Here is a 20467-nt window from a genome sequence, read left to right as displayed (position 1 = left end):
GGCCTCCACACTTTTTTATTGGCAGAAACGCAAACCCTAGGCTGAATTACCTGCCTCCAGTCTCAGCTAGGGACATGGTTTTTTAAACCAGGAAGCCCTGAGCTCCAGGCACACAGCAGTTGTGAAAGGCATCCCAAGGGGAGTACAAAAGTGCAACAACATGGCAGCTTTCACAGCTTTTTCCTTGGCACCATCCCTATACCTAGGCTGATTTATCTGCCTAGGGTTAGGGTTAGGGTTCAGCCTAGGGCTAGGTTTTTCAAAATCAGGAAGCCCTGAGTTCTAGGCACACTGCAGCTGTGAAAGGCATCCAAAAGGGTGTGCAAAAGTGCCACAACGTGGCTGCTTGCACGGCCTTTTCCTTGGCAAGAAGCCTAACACCAGGCTGATTTACCTTCCAGGGTTACTGTTAGGCTTAGGCCTAGGGCTAGGTTTTTTAAAACTAGGAAGCCCTCAGCTCCAGGCACACTGCAGCTGTTCAAGGCATCCCAAGAGGGCCGCAAAAGTGACACAACTTGTCTGCCTCTGCTGCTATTCTCATGAGTCCATCCCAAACCATAGGCTGATTTAAAATCCTAGGCTTAGGGTTGGGGTTATGCCTCGGGCTAGGATTTATTTGACCAGGAAGCCCTGAGTTCCAAGAACACAGCAGCTGCCAAGGACTACCCAAGAGGAGTGCAAAAGTGCCACGACATGGCTGCCTCCAGCGCTTTTTCCTTGTGACCGCCCTAGACCCTAGGCTGATTTATTTGCCTCCAGTTGCGGCTTTGGTCATGCCAAGGGATAGGGTTTTTAAATCAGTAAACCCTGAGCTCCAGACCCAGTGCAGCTGCGAAAGGCTTCCCAAGGGCAGCCAAAAATTGCCTCAACATGCTCCAGCCAGCGCTTTTTTCCTTGGGAACATCCCTATACCGAGGCTGATTTATCTGCCTACGGTTAGGGTTAGCGTTCAGCCTAGGGTTAGGGCTAGCGTTCAGCCTAGGGATAGGATTTTTAAAACAGGAAGCCCTGAGTTCCAGGGGCACTGCAGCTGCAAAACGCATCCCAAGGGGAAAGCAAATGTTCCACAACTTGTCTGTGTCCAGAGATTTTTCCTTGGGACCATCCCGAAACGAAGGCTGATTTAGAAGCCTCCAGTTAGGGCTAAAGTTGTGGTATTTTAAACCAGGAATCCCTGTGCTCCAAGCACACTGCAGCTGTGAAAGGCATCCCAAGGGGAGCGCAAAAGTGGCAAAACTTGGCTGTCTCCACAGCTTTTCCCTTGGGAGAATTCCAAAACCCAGGCTGATTTAAATGACGAGTGTTAGGGTCAGGGTTAGGGTTACGCGTAGGTGTAGAGCTTTTTAAACCAGCATACCCTGAGCTCCAGGAACACGGCAGCTGTGAAAGGCATCCCCAGGGGAGTACAAAAGTGCAACAACATGGCAGCTTTCACAGATTTTTCCTTGGCACCATCCCTATAACGAGGCTGATTTATCTGCCTAGGGTTAGGGTTTAGCCTAGAGCTAAAACTTTTTAACCCGGAAGCCCTGAGTTCCAGGCTTACTGCAGCTGCCAAAGGCATCCCAAAGGGAGCGCAGAAGTTCCACAACATGGCTGCTTTCACGGCTTTTTCCTTGGGATGAACTGTAATACCAGGCTGATTTACCTTCCTAGGGTTACTGTTAGGCTTAGGCTTGGCCAAGGACTTTTAAAACCAGGAAGCCCTGGGCTCTAGGCACAGTGCAGCTGTGAAAGGCATTCAAAGGGGAGCACAAAAGTGCCACAACTTGTCTGCCTCTGCTGCTATTTCCATGACACCATCCCAAATCATAGGCTGATTTTCCTTCCTAGGCTTAAGGTTTGAGTTATTCCTAGGGTAGTGTATTTTTACCAGAAAGCCCTGTGATCCAAGAACACAGCAGCTGCGCAGGACTACCCAAGAAGAGCGCAAAAGTACCACAAAATGCCTGCCTCCACAGCTTTTTCGTTGGGGACATCCCTAATTCCTGGCTGATTTGCCCTTCTCGTCAAAAAGTTGGGGTTAGGTCTAGGGCTAGGATTTTTAAAATCAGGAAGCCCTGAGTTCCAGGCACACTGGAGCTTTGGAAGGCATCCCACAGGGAGCCCAAAAGTGCCACAACATGGCTGCTTTCACGGCTTTTTCCTTGGCAAGAAGCCTAACACCAGGCTGATTTACCTTTTCAGGTTTAGTGTTAGGCTTCGGCCTAGGGTTAGGATTTTTAAAATCAGGAAGCCAAAACCTGCAGGTACACTGCAGTTGTGAAAGGTGTCACAAGTGGTGGGCAAAAGTGACACTACTTGGCTGCACCAGCTGCTATTCTCATGTGACCATCCCGAACCATAGGCTGATTTACATTCCTAGGCTTAGGGTTGGGGTTATGCCTCGGGCTAGGATTTTTTTGACCAGGAAGCCCTGAGTTCCAAGAACACAGCAGCTGCCAAGGACTACCCAAGAGGAGTGCAAAAGTGCCACGACATGGCTGCCTCCAGCGCTTTTTCCTTGTGACCGCCCTAGACCCTAGGCTGATTTATTTGCCTCCAGTTGCGGCTTTGGTCATGCCAAGGGATAGGGTTTTTAAATCAGTAAACCCTGAGCTCCAGACCCAGTGCAGCTGCGAAAGGCTTCCCAAGGACAGCCAAAAATTGCCTCAACATGCTCCCTCCAGCGCTTTTTTCTTTGGGAACATCCCTATACCTAGGCTGATTTATCTGCCTAGGGTTAAGGTTAGGGTTAGCCTAGGGAAAGGATATTTTCAAACAGGAAGCCCTTAGTACCAGGGGCACGGCAGCTGCAAAAGGCATCCCTAGGGGACGGCAAACAACTTGGCTGTGTCCAGAGATTTTTCCTTCGGATCATCCCGAAACGAAGGCTGATTTAGAAGCCTCCAGTTAGGGCTAAAGTTGTGGTTTTTTAAACCAGCAAGCTCTGTGCTCCAAGCACACTGCAGCTGTGAAAGGCATCCCAAGAGGAGTGCAAAAGTGCCACAACATGGCTGCTTTCACGGCTTTTCCCTTTGGAAGAACCCTAATACCCGGCTGATTTACCTTCCTAGGGTTACTGTTAGGCTTAGGCCTAGGACTTTTAAAACCAGGAAGCCCTGGGCTCCAGGCACACTGCAGCTGCGAAAGGCATCCCAAGGGGAGCGCAAAAGTGACGCAACTTGGCTGCCACCACTGATATTTCCATGAGAGCATCCCAAACCATAGGCTGATTTTCCTTCCTAGGCTTAAGGTTTGAGTTACGCCTAGGGTAAGGGTTCTATTAACCAGAAAGCCCTGAGTTCCAAGAACACAGCAGCTGCGAAGGACTAGCCAAGAAGAGCGCAAAAGTACCACAACATGCCTGCCTCCACAGCTTTTTCCTTGGGGACATGCCTAATTCCTGGCTGATTTGCCTTTCTTGTCTTAGGGTTGGGGTTCGGCCTAGGGCAAGGATTTTTAAAATCAGGAAGCCCTTAGATCCAGGCACACTGGAGCTTTGAAAGGCATCCAAAAGGGAGTGCAAAAGTGCCACAACGTGGCTGTCTCCACAGCTTTTTCCTTGGGATAATTCCTAAACCCAGGCTGATTTAAATGTCCAGTGTTAGGGTTAGGGTTAGTGCTACGGCTAGGTGTAGAGCTTTTTAAACCAGCAAGCTCTGAGCTCCAGGCACACGGCAGCAGCGAAAGGCATCCCAAGGGGAGCACAAAAGTGCCAGAAAATGGCGGCCTCCACACTTTTTTATTGGCAGAAACGCAAACCCTAGGCTGAATTACCTGCCTCCAGTCTCAGCTAGGGACATGGTTTTTTAAACCAGGAAGCCCTGAGCTCCAGGCACACAGCAGTTGTGAAAGGCATCCCAAGGGGAGTACAAAAGTGCAACAACATGGCAGCTTTCACAGCTTTTTCCTTGGCACCATCCCTATACCTAGGCTGATTTATCTGCCTAGGGTTAGGGTTAGGGTTCAGCCTAGGGCTAGGTTTTTCAAAATCAGGAAGCCCTGAGTTCTAGGCACACTGCAGCTGTGAAAGGCATCCAAAAGGGTGTGCAAAAGTGCCACAACGTGGCTGCTTGCACGGCCTTTTCCTTGGCAAGAAGCCTAACACCAGGCTGATTTACCTTCCGAGGGTTACTGTTAGGCTTAGGCCTAGGGCTAGGTTTTTTAAAACTAGGAAGCCCTCAGCTCCAGGCACACTGCAGCTGTTCAAGGCATCCCAAGAGGGCCGCAAAAGTGACACAACTTGTCTGCCTCTGCTGCTATTCTCATGAGTCCATCCCAAACCATAGGCTGATTTTCCTTCCTAGGGTTAGGGTTAGAGTTACGCCTAGGGTTAGTGTTTTTTTAACCAGAAAGCCCTGAGTTCCAAGAACACAGCAGCTGCGAAGGACTATCCAAGAGGAGCGCAAAAGTGCCACAACATGGTTGCCTCCAACGCTTTTTCCTTCGGACCATCATGGACCCTAGGCTGATTTACTTGCCTCCAGTTGCAGCTATGGTCACGCTAAGGAAGAGGGTTTTTAAGTCAGTAAACCCTGAGCTCCAGACCCAGTGCAGCTGCGAAAGGCTTTTTAAGGGCAGTCAAAAATTTCCTCAACATGCTCCCTCCAGCGCTTTTTTCCTTGGGAACATCCCTATACCTAGGCTGATTTATCTGCCTAGGGTTAGGGTTCGGGTTCAGCCTTGGGATAGGATGTTTTCAAACAGGAAGCCCTGAGTTGCAGGGGCACTGCAGCTCCCAAAGGCATCCCAGGGAAAAAGCAAATGTGCCACAACTTGGCTGCTTTCACGGCTTTTTCCTTGGGATGAACTGTAATACCAGGCTGATTTACCTTCCTAGGGTTACTGTTAGGCTTAGGCTTGGCCAAGGACTTTTAAAACCAGGAAGCCCTGGGCTCTAGGCACAGTGCAGCTGTGAAAGGCATTCAATGGGGAGCACAAAAGTGATTCAACTTTGCTGCCTCCACTGCTATTTCCATGACACCATCCAAAATCATAGGCTGATTTTCCTTCCTAGGCTTAAGGTTTGAGTTATTCCTAGGGTAGTGTATTTTTACCAGAAAGCCCTGTGATCCAAGAACACAGCAGCTGCGCAGGACTACCCAAGAAGAGCGCAAAAGTACCACAAAATGCCTGCCTCCACAGCTTTTTCGTTGGGGACATCCCTAATTCCTTGCTGATTTGCCCTTCTCGTCAAAAAGTTGGGGTTAGGTCTAGGGCTAGGATTTTTAAAATCAGGAAGCCCTGAGTTCCAGGCACACTGGAGCTTTGGAAGGCATCCCACAGGGAGCCCAAAAGTGCCACAACATGGCTGCTTTCACGGCTTTTTCCTTGGCAAGAAGCCTAACACCAGGCTGATTTACCTTTTCAGGTTTAGTGTTAGGCTTCGGCCTAGGGTTAGGATTTTTAAAATCAGGAAGCCAAAACCTGCAGGTACACTGCAGTTGTGAAAGGTGTCACAAGTGGTGGGCAAAAGTGACACTACTTGGCTGCACCAGCTGCTATTCTCATGTGACCATCCCGAACCATAGGCTGATTTACATTCCTAGGCTTAGGGTTGGGGTTATGCCTCGGGCTAGGATTTTTTTGACCAGGAAGCCCTGAGTTCCAAGAACACAGCAGCTGCCAAGGACTACCCAAGAGGAGTGCAAAAGTGCCACGACATGGCTGCCTCCAGCGCTTTTTCCTTGTGACCGCCCTAGACCCTAGGCTGATTTATTTGCCTCCAGTTGCGGCTTTGGTCATGCCAAGGGATAGGGTTTTTAAATCAGTAAACCCTGAGCTCCAGACCCAGTGCAGCTGCGAAAGGCTTCCCAAGGACAGCCAAAAATTGCCTCAACATGCTCCCTCCAGCGCTTTTTTCTTTGGGAACATCCCTATACCTAGGCTGATTTATCTGCCTAGGGTTAAGGTTAGGGTTAGCCTAGGGAAAGGATATTTTCAAACAGGAAGCCCTTAGTACCAGGGGCACGGCAGCTGCAAAAGGCATCCCTAGGGGACGGCAAACAACTTGGCTGTGTCCAGAGATTTTTCCTTCGGATCATCCCGAAACGAAGGCTGATTTAGAAGCCTCCAGTTAGGGCTAAAGTTGTGGTTTTTTAAACCAGCAAGCTCTGTGCTCCAAGCACACTGCAGCTGTGAAAGGCATCCCAAGAGGAGTGCAAAAGTGCCACAACATGGCTGCTTTCACGGCTTTTCCCTTTGGAAGAACCCTAATACCCGGCTGATTTACCTTCCTAGGGTTACTGTTAGGCTTAGGCCTAGGACTTTTAAAACCAGGAAGCCCTGGGCTCCAGGCACACTGCAGCTGCAAAAGGCATCCCAAGGGGAGTGCAAAAGTGATGCAACTTGGCTGCCACCACTGATATTTCCATGAGACCATCCCGAACCATAGGCTGATTTTCCTTCCTAGGGTTAAGGTTTGAGTTACGCCTAGGGTAAGGGTTCTATTAACCAGAAAGCCCTGAGTTCCAAGAACACAGCAGCTGCGAAGGACTAGCCAAGAAGAGCGCAAAAGTACCACAACATGCCTGCCTCCACAGCTTTTTCCTTGGGGACATGCCTAATTCCTGGCTGATTTGCCTTTCTTGTCTTAGGGTTGGGGTTCGGCCTAGGGCAAGGATTTTTAAAATCAGGAAGCCCTTAGATCCAGGCACACTGGAGCTTTGAAAGGCATCCAAAAGGGAGTGCAAAAGTGCCACAACGTGGCTGTCTCCACAGCTTTTTCCTTGGGATAATTCCTAAACCCAGGCTGATTTAAATGTCCAGTGTTAGGGTTAGGGTTAGTGCTACGGCTAGGTGTAGAGCTTTTTAAACCAGCAAGCTCTGAGCTCCAGGCACACGGCAGCAGTGAAAGGCATCCCAAGGGGAGCACAAAAGTGCCAGAAAATGGCGGCCTCCACACTTTTTTATTGGCAGAAACGCAAACCCTAGGCTGAATTACCTGCCTCCAGTCTCAGCTAGGGACATGGTTTTTTAAACCAGGAAGCCCTGAGCTCCAGGCACACAGCAGTTGTGAAAGGCATCCCAAGGGGAGTACAAAAGTGCAACAACATGGCAGCTTTCACAGCTTTTTCCTTGGCACCATCCCTATACCTAGGCTGATTTATCTGCCTAGGGTTAGGGTTAGGGTTCAGCCTAGGGCTAGGTTTTTCAAAATCAGGAAGCCCTGAGTTCTAGGCACACTGCAGCTGTGAAAGGCATCCAAAAGGGTGTGCAAAAGTGCCACAACGTGGCTGCTTGCACGGCCTTTTCCTTGGCAAGAAGCCTAACACCAGGCTGATTTACCTTCCAGGGTTACTGTTAGGCTTAGGCCTAGGGCTAGGTTTTTTAAAACTAGGAAGCCCTCAGCTCCAGGCACACTGCAGCTGTTCAAGGCATCCCAAGAGGGCCGCAAAAGTGACACAACTTGTCTGCCTCTGCTGCTATTCTCATGAGTCCATCCCAAACCATAGGCTGATTTAAAATCCTAGGCTTAGGGTTGGGGTTATGCCTCGGGCTAGGATTTATTTGACCAGGAAGCCCTGAGTTCCAAGAACACAGCAGCTGCCAAGGACTACCCAAGAGGAGTGCAAAAGTGCCACGACATGGCTGCCTCCAGCGCTTTTTCCTTGTGACCGCCCTAGACCCTAGGCTGATTTATTTGCCTCCAGTTGCGGCTTTGGTCATGCCAAGGGATAGGGTTTTTAAATCAGTAAACCCTGAGCTCCAGACCCAGTGCAGCTGCGAAAGGCTTCCCAAGGGCAGCCAAAAATTGCCTCAACATGCTCCAGCCAGCGCTTTTTTCCTTGGGAACATCCCTATACCGAGGCTGATTTATCTGCCTACGGTTAGGGTTAGCGTTCAGCCTAGGGTTAGGGCTAGCGTTCAGCCTAGGGATAGGATTTTTAAAACAGGAAGCCCTGAGTTCCAGGGGCACTGCAGCTGCAAAACGCATCCCAAGGGGAAAGCAAATGTTCCACAACTTGTCTGTGTCCAGAGATTTTTCCTTGGGACCATCCCGAAACGAAGGCTGATTTAGAAGCCTCCAGTTAGGGCTAAAGTTGTGGTATTTTAAACCAGGAATCCCTGTGCTCCAAGCACACTGCAGCTGTGAAAGGCATCCCAAGGGGAGCGCAAAAGTGGCAAAACTTGGCTGTCTCCACAGCTTTTCCCTTGGGAGAATTCCAAAACCCAGGCTGATTTAAATGACGAGTGTTAGGGTCAGGGTTAGGGTTACGCGTAGGTGTAGAGCTTTTTAAACCAGCATACCCTGAGCTCCAGGAACACGGCAGCTGTGAAAGGCATCCCCAGGGGAGTACAAAAGTGCAACAACATGGCAGCTTTCACAGATTTTTCCTTGGCACCATCCCTATAACGAGGCTGATTTATCTGCCTAGGGTTAGGGTTTAGCCTAGAGCTAAAACTTTTTAACCCGGAAGCCCTGAGTTCCAGGCTTACTGCAGCTGCCAAAGGCATCCCAAAGGGAGCGCAGAAGTTCCACAACATGGCTGCTTTCACGGCTTTTTCCTTGGGATGAACTGTAATACCAGGCTGATTTACCTTCCTAGGGTTACTGTTAGGCTTAGGCTTGGCCAAGGACTTTTAAAACCAGGAAGCCCTGGGCTCTAGGCACAGTGCAGCTGTGAAAGGCATTCAAAGGGGAGCACAAAAGTGATTCAACTTTGCTGCCTCCACTGCTATTTCCATGACACCATCCCAAATCATAGGCTGATTTTCCTTCCTAGGCTTAAGGTTTGAGTTATTCCTAGGGTAGTGTATTTTTACCAGAAAGCCCTGTGATCCAAGAACACAGCAGCTGCGCAGGACTACCCAAGAAGAGCGCAAAAGTACCACAAAATGCCTGCCTCCACAGCTTTTTCGTTGGGGACATCCCTAATTCCTGGCTGATTTGCCCTTCTCGTCAAAAAGTTGGGGTTAGGTCTAGGGCTAGGATTTTTAAAATCAGGAAGCCCAGACCTCCAGGCACACTGGAGCTTTGGAAGGCATCCCACAGGGAGCCCAAAAGTGCCACAACATGGCTGCTTTCACGGCTTTTTCCTTGGCAAGAAGCCTAACACCAGGCTGATTTACCTTTTCAGGTTTAGTGTTAGGCTTCGGCCTAGGGTTAGGATTTTTAAAATCAGGAAGCCAAAACCTGCAGGTACACTGCAGTTGTGAAAGGTGTCACAAGTGGTGGGCAAAAGTGACACTACTTGGCTGCACCAGCTGCTATTCTCATGTGACCATCCCGAACCATAGGCTGATTTACATTCCTAGGCTTAGGGTTGGGGTTATGCCTCGGGCTAGGATTTTTTTGACCAGGAAGCCCTGAGTTCCAAGAACACAGCAGCTGCCAAGGACTACCCAAGAGGAGTGCAAAAGTGCCACGACATGGCTGCCTCCAGCGCTTTTTCCTTGTGACCGCCCTAGACCCTAGGCTGATTTATTTGCCTCCAGTTGCGGCTTTGGTCATGCCAAGGGATAGGGTTTTTAAATCAGTAAACCCTGAGCTCCAGACCCAGTGCAGCTGCGAAAGGCTTCCCAAGGACAGCCAAAAATTGCCTCAACATGCTCCCTCCAGCGCTTTTTTCTTTGGGAACATCCCTATACCTAGGCTGATTTATCTGCCTAGGGTTAAGGTTAGGGTTAGCCTAGGGAAAGGATATTTTCAAACAGGAAGCCCTTAGTACCAGGGGCACGGCAGCTGCAAAAGGCATCCCTAGGGGACGGCAAACAACTTGGCTGTGTCCAGAGATTTTTCCTTCGGATCATCCCGAAACGAAGGCTGATTTAGAAGCCTCCAGTTAGGGCTAAAGTTGTGGTTTTTTAAACCAGCAAGCTCTGTGCTCCAAGCACACTGCAGCTGTGAAAGGCATCCCAAGAGGAGTGCAAAAGTGCCACAACATGGCTGCTTTCACGGCTTTTCCCTTTGGAAGAACCCTAATACCCGGCTGATTTACCTTCCTAGGGTTACTGTTAGGCTTAGGCCTAGGACTTTTAAAACCAGGAAGCCCTGGGCTCCAGGCACACTGCAGCTGCGAAAGGCATCCCAAGGGGAGTGCAAAAGTGATGCAACTTGGCTGCCACCACTGATATTTCCATGAGACCATCCCGAACCATAGGCTGATTTTCCTTCCTAGGGTTAAGGTTTGAGTTACGCCTAGGGTAAGGGTTCTATTAACCAGAAAGCCCTGAGTTCCAAGAACACAGCAGCTGCGAAGGACTAGCCAAGAAGAGCGCAAAAGTACCACAACATGCCTGCCTCCACAGCTTTTTCCTTGGGGACATGCCTAATTCCTGGCTGATTTGCCTTTCTTGTCTTAGGGTTGGGGTTCGGCCTAGGGCAAGGATTTTTAAAATCAGGAAGCCCTTAGATCCAGGCACACTGGAGCTTTGAAAGGCATCCAAAAGGGAGTGCAAAAGTGCCACAACGTGGCTGTCTCCACAGCTTTTTCCTTGGGATAATTCCTAAACCCAGGCTGATTTAAATGTCCAGTGTTAGGGTTAGGGTTAGTGCTACGGCTAGGTGTAGAGCTTTTTAAACCAGCAAGCTCTGAGCTCCAGGCACACGGCAGCAGTGAAAGGCATCCCAAGGGGAGCACAAAAGTGCCAGAAAATGGCGGCCTCCACACTTTTTTATTGGCAGAAACGCAAACCCTAGGCTGAATTACCTGCCTCCAGTCTCAGCTAGGGACATGGTTTTTTAAACCAGGAAGCCCTGAGCTCCAGGCACACAGCAGTTGTGAAAGGCATCCCAAGGGGAGTACAAAAGTGCAACAACATGGCAGCTTTCACAGCTTTTTCCTTGGCACCATCCCTATACCTAGGCTGATTTATCTGCCTAGGGTTAGGGTTAGGGTTCAGCCTAGGGCTAGGTTTTTCAAAATCAGGAAGCCCTGAGTTCTAGGCACACTGCAGCTGTGAAAGGCATCCAAAAGGGTGTGCAAAAGTGCCACAACGTGGCTGCTTGCACGGCCTTTTCCTTGGCAAGAAGCCTAACACCAGGCTGATTTACCTTCCAGGGTTACTGTTAGGCTTAGGCCTAGGGCTAGGTTTTTTAAAACTAGGAAGCCCTCAGCTCCAGGCACACTGCAGCTGTTCAAGGCATCCCAAGAGGGCCGCAAAAGTGACACAACTTGTCTGCCTCTGCTGCTATTCTCATGAGTCCATCCCAAACCATAGGCTGATTTAAAATCCTAGGCTTAGGGTTGGGGTTATGCCTCGGGCTAGGATTTATTTGACCAGGAAGCCCTGAGTTCCAAGAACACAGCAGCTGCCAAGGACTACCCAAGAGGAGTGCAAAAGTGCCACGACATGGCTGCCTCCAGCGCTTTTTCCTTGTGACCGCCCTAGACCCTAGGCTGATTTATTTGCCTCCAGTTGCGGCTTTGGTCATGCCAAGGGATAGGGTTTTTAAATCAGTAAACCCTGAGCTCCAGACCCAGTGCAGCTGCGAAAGGCTTCCCAAGGGCAGCCAAAAATTGCCTCAACATGCTCCAGCCAGCGCTTTTTTCCTTGGGAACATCCCTATACCGAGGCTGATTTATCTGCCTACGGTTAGGGTTAGCGTTCAGCCTAGGGTTAGGGCTAGCGTTCAGCCTAGGGATAGGATTTTTAAAACAGGAAGCCCTGAGTTCCAGGGGCACTGCAGCTGCAAAACGCATCCCAAGGGGAAAGCAAATGTTCCACAACTTGTCTGTGTCCAGAGATTTTTCCTTGGGACCATCCCGAAACGAAGGCTGATTTAGAAGCCTCCAGTTAGGGCTAAAGTTGTGGTATTTTAAACCAGGAATCCCTGTGCTCCAAGCACACTGCAGCTGTGAAAGGCATCCCAAGGGGAGCGCAAAAGTGGCAAAACTTGGCTGTCTCCACAGCTTTTCCCTTGGGAGAATTCCAAAACCCAGGCTGATTTAAATGACGAGTGTTAGGGTCAGGGTTAGGGTTACGCGTAGGTGTAGAGCTTTTTAAACCAGCATACCCTGAGCTCCAGGAACACGGCAGCTGTGAAAGGCATCCCCAGGGGAGTACAAAAGTGCAACAACATGGCAGCTTTCACAGATTTTTCCTTGGCACCATCCCTATAACGAGGCTGATTTATCTGCCTAGGGTTAGGGTTTAGCCTAGAGCTAAAACTTTTTAACCCGGAAGCCCTGAGTTCCAGGCTTACTGCAGCTGCCAAAGGCATCCCAAAGGGAGCGCAGAAGTTCCACAACATGGCTGCTTTCACGGCTTTTTCCTTGGGATGAACTGTAATACCAGGCTGATTTACCTTCCTAGGGTTACTGTTAGGCTTAGGCTTGGCCAAGGACTTTTAAAACCAGGAAGCCCTGGGCTCTAGGCACAGTGCAGCTGTGAAAGGCATTCAAAGGGGAGCACAAAAGTGATTCAACTTTGCTGCCTCCACTGCTATTTCCATGGCACCATCCCAAATCATAGGCTGATTTTCCTTCCTAGGCTTAAGGTTTGAGTTATTCCTAGGGTAGTGTATTTTTACCAGAAAGCCCTGTGATCCAAGAACACAGCAGCTGCGCAGGACTACCCAAGAAGAGCGCAAAAGTACCACAAAATGCCTGCCTCCACAGCTTTTTCGTTGGGGACATCCCTAATTCCTGGCTGATTTGCCCTTCTCGTCAAAAAGTTGGGGTTAGGTCTAGGGCTAGGATTTTTAAAATCAGGAAGCCCTGAGTTCCAGGCACACTGGAGCTTTGGAAGGCATCCCACAGGGAGCCCAAAAGTGCCACAACATGGCTGCTTTCACGGCTTTTTCCTTGGCAAGAAGCCTAACACCAGGCTGATTTACCTTTTCAGGTTTAGTGTTAGGCTTCGGCCTAGGGTTAGGATTTTTAAAATCAGGAAGCCAAAACCTGCAGGTACACTGCAGTTGTGAAAGGTGTCACAAGTGGTGGGCAAAAGTGACACTACTTGGCTGCACCAGCTGCTATTCTCATGTGACCATCCCGAACCATAGGCTGATTTACATTCCTAGGCTTAGGGTTGGGGTTATGCCTCGGGCTAGGATTTTTTTGACCAGGAAGCCCTGAGTTCCAAGAACACAGCAGCTGCCAAGGACTACCCAAGAGGAGTGCAAAAGTGCCACGACATGGCTGCCTCCAGCGCTTTTTCCTTGTGACCGCCCTAGACCCTAGGCTGATTTATTTGCCTCCAGTTGCGGCTTTGGTCATGCCAAGGGATAGGGTTTTTAAATCAGTAAACCCTGAGCTCCAGACCCAGTGCAGCTGCGAAAGGCTTCCCAAGGACAGCCAAAAATTGCCTCAACATGCTCCCTCCAGCGCTTTTTTCTTTGGGAACATCCCTATACCTAGGCTGATTTATCTGCCTAGGGTTAAGGTTAGGGTTAGCCTAGGGAAAGGATATTTTCAAACAGGAAGCCCTTAGTACCAGGGGCACGGCAGCTGCAAAAGGCATCCCTAGGGGACGGCAAACAACTTGGCTGTGTCCAGAGATTTTTCCTTCGGATCATCCCGAAACGAAGGCTGATTTAGAAGCCTCCAGTTAGGGCTAAAGTTGTGGTTTTTTAAACCAGCAAGCTCTGTGCTCCAAGCACACTGCAGCTGTGAAAGGCATCCCAAGAGGAGTGCAAAAGTGCCACAACATGGCTGCTTTCACGGCTTTTCCCTTTGGAAGAACCCTAATACCCGGCTGATTTACCTTCCTAGGGTTACTGTTAGGCTTAGGCCTAGGACTTTTAAAACCAGGAAGCCCTGGGCTCCAGGCACACTGCAGCTGCGAAAGGCATCCCAAGGGGAGTGCAAAAGTGATGCAACTTGGCTGCCACCACTGATATTTCCATGAGACCATCCCGAACCATAGGCTGATTTTCCTTCCTAGGGTTAAGGTTTGAGTTACGCCTAGGGTAAGGGTTCTATTAACCAGAAAGCCCTGAGTTCCAAGAACACAGCAGCTGCGAAGGACTAGCCAAGAAGAGCGCAAAAGTACCACAACATGCCTGCCTCCACAGCTTTTTCCTTGGGGACATGCCTAATTCCTGGCTGATTTGCCTTTCTTGTCTTAGGGTTGGGGTTCGGCCTAGGGCAAGGATTTTTAAAATCAGGAAGCCCTTAGATCCAGGCACACTGGAGCTTTGAAAGGCATCCAAAAGGGAGTGCAAAAGTGCCACAACGTGGCTGTCTCCACAGCTTTTTCCTTGGGATAATTCCTAAACCCAGGCTGATTTAAATGTCCAGTGTTAGGGTTAGGGTTAGTGCTACGGCTAGGTGTAGAGCTTTTTAAACCAGCAAGCTCTGAGCTCCAGGCACACGGCAGCAGTGAAAGGCATCCCAAGGGGAGCACAAAAGTGCCAGAAAATGGCGGCCTCCACACTTTTTTATTGGCAGAAACGCAAACCCTAGGCTGAATTACCTGCCTCCAGTCTCAGCTAGGGACATGGTTTTTTAAACCAGGAAGCCCTGAGCTCCAGGCACACAGCAGTTGTGAAAGGCATCCCAAGGGGAGTACAAAAGTGCAACAACATGGCAGCTTTCACAGCTTTTTCCTTGGCACCATCCCTATACCTAGGCTGATTTATCTGCCTAGGGTTAGGGTTAGGGTTCAGCCTAGGGCTAGGTTTTTCAAAATCAGGAAGCCCTGAGTTCTAGGCACACTGCAGCTGTGAAAGGCATCCAAAAGGGTGTGCAAAAGTGCCACAACGTGGCTGCTTGCACGGCCTTTTCCTTGGCAAGAAGCCTAACACCAGGCTGATTTACCTTCCAGGGTTACTGTTAGGCTTAGGCCTAGGGCTAGGTTTTTTAAAACTAGGAAGCCCTCAGCTCCAGGCACACTGCAGCTGTTCAAGGCATCCCAAGAGGGCCGCAAAAGTGACACAACTTGTCTGCCTCTGCTGCTATTCTCATGAGTCCATCCCAAACCATAGGCTGATTTAAAATCCTAGGCTTAGGGTTGGGGTTATGCCTCGGGCTAGGATTTATTTGACCAGGAAGCCCTGAGTTCCAAGAACACAGCAGCTGCCAAGGACTACCCAAGAGGAGTGCAAAAGTGCCACGACATGGCTGCCTCCAGCGCTTTTTCCTTGTGACCGCCCTAGACCCTAGGCTGATTTATTTGCCTCCAGTTGCGGCTTTGGTCATGCCAAGGGATAGGGTTTTTAAATCAGTAAACCCTGAGCTCCAGACCCAGTGCAGCTGTGAAAGGCTTCCCAAGGGCAGCCAAAAATTGCCTCAACATGCTCCAGCCAGCGCTTTTTTCCTTGGGAACATCCCTATACCGAGGCTGATTTATCTGCCTACGGTTAGGGTTAGCGTTCAGCCTAGGGTTAGGGCTAGCGTTCAGCCTAGGGATAGGATTTTTAAAACAGGAAGCCCTGAGTTCCAGGGGCACTGCAGCTGCAAAACGCATCCCAAGGGGAAAGCAAATGTTCCACAACTTGTCTGTGTCCAGAGATTTTTCCTTGGGACCATCCCGAAACGAAGGCTGATTTAGAAGCCTCCAGTTAGGGCTAAAGTTGTGGTATTTTAAACCAGGAATCCCTGTGCTCCAAGCACACTGCAGCTGTGAAAGGCATCCCAAGGGGAGCGCAAAAGTGGCAAAACTTGGCTGTCTCCACAGCTTTTCCCTTGGGAGAATTCCAAAACCCAGGCTGATTTAAATGACGAGTGTTAGGGTCAGGGTTAGGGTTACGCGTAGGTGTAGAGCTTTTTAAACCAGCATACCCTGAGCTCCAGGAACACGGCAGCTGTGAAAGGCATCCCCAGGGGAGTACAAAAGTGCAACAACATGGCAGCTTTCACAGATTTTTCCTTGGCACCATCCCTATAACGAGGCTGATTTATCTGCCTAGGGTTAGGGTTTAGCCTAGAGCTAAAACTTTTTAACCCGGAAGCCCTGAGTTCCAGGCTTACTGCAGCTGCCAAAGGCATCCCAAAGGGAGCGCAGAAGTTCCACAACATGGCTGCTTTCACGGCTTTTTCCTTGGGATGAACTGTAATACCAGGCTGATTTACCTTCCTAGGGTTACTGTTAGGCTTAGGCTTGGCCAAGGACTTTTAAAACCAGGAAGCCCTGGGCTCTAGGCACAGTGCAGCTGTGAAAGGCATTCAAAGGGGAGCACAAAAGTGATTCAACTTTGCTGCCTCCACTGCTATTTCCATGACACCATCCCAAATCATAGGCTGATTTTCCTTCCTAGGCTTAAGGTTTGAGTTATTCCTAGGGTAGTGTATTTTTACCAGAAAGCCCTGTGATCCAAGAACACAGCAGCTGCGCAGGACTACCCAAGAAGAGCGCAAAAGTACCACAAAATGCCTGCCTCCACAGCTTTTTCGTTGGGGACATCCCTAATTCCTGGCTGATTTGCCCTTCTCGTCAAAAAGTTGGGGTTAGGTCTAGGGCTAGGATTTTTAAAATCAGGAAGCCCAGACCTCCAGGCACACTGGAGCTTTGGAAGGCATCCCACAGGGAGCCCAAAAGTGCCACAACATGGCTGCTTTCACGGCTTTTTCCTTGGCAAGAAGCCTAACACCAGGCTGATTTACCTTTTCAGGTTTAGTGTTAGGCTTCGGCCTAGGGTTAGGATTTTTAAAATCAGGAAGCCAAAACCTGCAGGTACACTGCAGTTGTGAAAGGTGTCACAAGTGGTGGGCAAAAGTGACACTACTTGGCTGCACCAGCTGCTATTCTCATGTGACCATCCCGAACCATAGGCTGATTTACATTCCTAGGCTTAGGGTTGGGGTTATGCCTCGGGCTAGGATTTTTTTGACCAGGAAGCCCTGAGTTCCAAGAACACAGCAGCTGCCAAGGACTACCCAAGAGGAGTGCAAAAGTGCCACGACATGGCTGCCTCCAGCGCTTTTTCCTTGTGACCGCCCTAGACCCTAGGCTGATTTATTTGCCTCCAGTTGCGGCTTTGGTCATGCCAAGGGATAGGGTTTTTAAATCAGTAAACCCTGAGCTCCAGACCCAGTGCAGCTGCGAAAGGCTTCCCAAGGACAGCCAAAAATTGCCTCAACATGCTCCCTCCAGCGCTTTTTTCTTTGGGAACATCCCTATACCTAGGCTGATTTATCTGCCTAGGGTTAAGGTTAGGGTTAGCCTAGGGAAAGGATATTTTCAAACAGGAAGCCCTTAGTACCAGGGGCACGGCAGCTGCAAAAGGCATCCCTAGGGGACGGCAAACAACTTGGCTGTGTCCAGAGATTTTTCCTTCGGATCATCCCGAAACGAAGGCTGATTTAGAAGCCTCCAGTTAGGGCTAAAGTTGTGGTTTTTTAAACCAGCAAGCTCTGTGCTCCAAGCACACTGCAGCTGTGAAAGGCATCCCAAGAGGAGTGCAAAAGTGCCACAACATGGCTGCTTTCACGGCTTTTCCCTTTGGAAGAACCCTAATACCCGGCTGATTTACCTTCCTAGGGTTACTGTTAGGCTTAGGCCTAGGACTTTTAAAACCAGGAAGCCCTGGGCTCCAGGCACACTGCAGCTGCGAAAGGCATCCCAAGGGGAGTGCAAAAGTGATGCAACTTGGCTGCCACCACTGATATTTCCATGAGACCATCCCGAACCATAGGCTGATTTTCCTTCCTAGGGTTAAGGTTTGAGTTACGCCTAGGGTAAGGGTTCTATTAACCAGAAAGCCCTGAGTTCCAAGAACACAGCAGCTGCGAAGGACTAGCCAAGAAGAGCGCAAAAGTACCACAACATGCCTGCCTCCACAGCTTTTTCCTTGGGGACATGCCTAATTCCTGGCTGATTTGCCTTTCTTGTCTTAGGGTTGGGGTTCGGCCTAGGGCAAGGATTTTTAAAATCAGGAAGCCCTTAGATCCAGGCACACTGGAGCTTTGAAAGGCATCCAAAAGGGAGTGCAAAAGTGCCACAACGTGGCTGTCTCCACAGCTTTTTCCTTGGGATAATTCCTAAACCCAGGCTGATTTAAATGTCCAGTGTTAGGGTTAGGGTTAGTGCTACGGCTAGGTGTAGAGCTTTTTAAACCAGCAAGCTCTGAGCTCCAGGCACACGGCAGCAGTGAAAGGCATCCCAAGGGGAGCACAAAAGTGCCAGAAAATGGCGGCCTCCACACTTTTTTATTGGCAGAAACGCAAACCCTAGGCTGAATTACCTGCCTCCAGTCTCAGCTAGGGACATGGTTTTTTAAACCAGGAAGCCCTGAGCTCCAGGCACACAGCAGTTGTGAAAGGCATCCCAAGGGGAGTACAAAAGTGCAACAACATGGCAGCTTTCACAGCTTTTTCCTTGGCACCATCCCTATACCTAGGCTGATTTATCTGCCTAGGGTTAGGGTTAGGGTTCAGCCTAGGGCTAGGTTTTTCAAAATCAGGAAGCCCTGAGTTCTAGGCACACTGCAGCTGTGAAAGGCATCCAAAAGGGTGTGCAAAAGTGCCACAACGTGGCTGCTTGCACGGCCTTTTCCTTGGCAAGAAGCCTAACACCAGGCTGATTTACCTTCCAGGGTTACTGTTAGGCTTAGGCCTAGGGCTAGGTTTTTTAAAACTAGGAAGCCCTCAGCTCCAGGCACACTGCAGCTGTTCAAGGCATCCCAAGAGGGCCGCAAAAGTGACACAACTTGTCTGCCTCTGCTGCTATTCTCATGAGTCCATCCCAAACCATAGGCTGATTTAAAATCCTAGGCTTAGGGTTGGGGTTATGCCTCGGGCTAGGATTTATTTGACCAGGAAGCCCTGAGTTCCAAGAACACAGCAGCTGCCAAGGACTACCCAAGAGGAGTGCAAAAGTGCCACGACATGGCTGCCTCCAGCGCTTTTTCCTTGTGACCGCCCTAGACCCTAGGCTGATTTATTTGCCTCCAGTTGCGGCTTTGGTCATGCCAAGGGATAGGGTTTTTAAATCAGTAAACCCTGAGCTCCAGACCCAGTGCAGCTGCGAAAGGCTTCCCAAGGGCAGCCAAAAATTGCCTCAACATGCTCCAGCCAGCGCTTTTTTCCTTGGGAACATCCCTATACCGAGGCTGATTTATCTGCCTACGGTTAGGGTTAGCGTTCAGCCTAGGGTTAGGGCTAGCGTTCAGCCTAGGGATAGGATTTTTAAAACAGGAAGCCCTGAGTTCCAGGGGCACTGCAGCTGCAAAACGCATCCCAAGGGGAAAGCAAATGTTCCACAACTTGTCTGTGTCCAGAGATTTTTCCTTGGGACCATCCCGAAACGAAGGCTGATTTAGAAGCCTCCAGTTAGGGCTAAAGTTGTGGTATTTTAAACCAGGAATCCCTGTGCTCCAAGCACACTGCAGCTGTGAAAGGCATCCCAAGGGGAGCGCAAAAGTGGCAAAACTTGGCTGTCTCCACAGCTTTTCCCTTGGGAGAATTCCAAAACCCAGGCTGATTTAAATGACGAGTGTTAGGGTCAGGGTTAGGGTTACGCGTAGGTGTAGAGCTTTTTAAACCAGCATACCCTGAGCTCCAGGAACACGGCAGCTGTGAAAGGCATCCCCAGGGGAGTACAAAAGTGCAACAACATGGCAGCTTTCACAGATTTTTCCTTGGCACCATCCCTATAACGAGGCTGATTTATCTGCCTAGGGTTAGGGTTTAGCCTAGAGCTAAAACTTTTTAACCCGGAAGCCCTGAGTTCCAGGCTTACTGCAGCTGCCAAAGGCATCCCAAAGGGAGCGCAGAAGTTCCACAACATGGCTGCTTTCACGGCTTTTTCCTTGGGATGAACTGTAATACCAGGCTGATTTACCTTCCTAGGGTTACTGTTAGGCTTAGGCTTGGCCAAGGACTTTTAAAACCAGGAAGCCCTGGGCTCTAGGCACAGTGCAGCTGTGAAAGGCATTCAAAGGGGAGCACAAAAGTGATTCAACTTTGCTGCCTCCACTGCTATTTCCATGGCACCATCCCAAATCATAGGCTGATTTTCCTTCCTAGGCTTAAGGTTTGAGTTATTCCTAGGGTAGTGTATTTTTACCAGAAAGCCCTGTGATCCAAGAACACAGCAGCTGCGCAGGACTACCCAAGAAGAGCGCAAAAGTACCACAAAATGCCTGCCTCCACAGCTTTTTCGTTGGGGACATCCCTAATTCCTGGCTGATTTGCCCTTCTCGTCAAAAAGTTGGGGTTAGGTCTAGGGCTAGGATTTTTAAAATCAGGAAGCCCTGAGTTCCAGGCACACTGGAGCTTTGGAAGGCATCCCACAGGGAGCCCAAAAGTGCCACAACATGGCTGCTTTCACGGCTTTTTCCTTGGCAAGAAGCCTAACACCAGGCTGATTTACCTTTTCAGGTTTAGTGTTAGGCTTCGGCCTAGGGTTAGGATTTTTAAAATCAGGAAGCCAAAACCTGCAGGTACACTGCAGTTGTGAAAGGTGTCACAAGTGGTGGGCAAAAGTGACACTACTTGGCTGCACCAGCTGCTATTCTCATGTGACCATCCCGAACCATAGGCTGATTTACATTCCTAGGCTTAGGGTTGGGGTTATGCCTCGGGCTAGGATTTTTTTGACCAGGAAGCCCTGAGTTCCAAGAACACAGCAGCTGCCAAGGACTACCCAAGAGGAGTGC

This window comes from Ammospiza nelsoni, chromosome 35 (assembly GCF_027579445.1).
Source record: "Ammospiza nelsoni isolate bAmmNel1 chromosome 35, bAmmNel1.pri, whole genome shotgun sequence".
Lineage (NCBI taxonomy): Eukaryota > Metazoa > Chordata > Aves > Passeriformes > Passerellidae > Ammospiza > Ammospiza nelsoni.
This window is presented reverse-complemented; position numbering follows the sequence as displayed.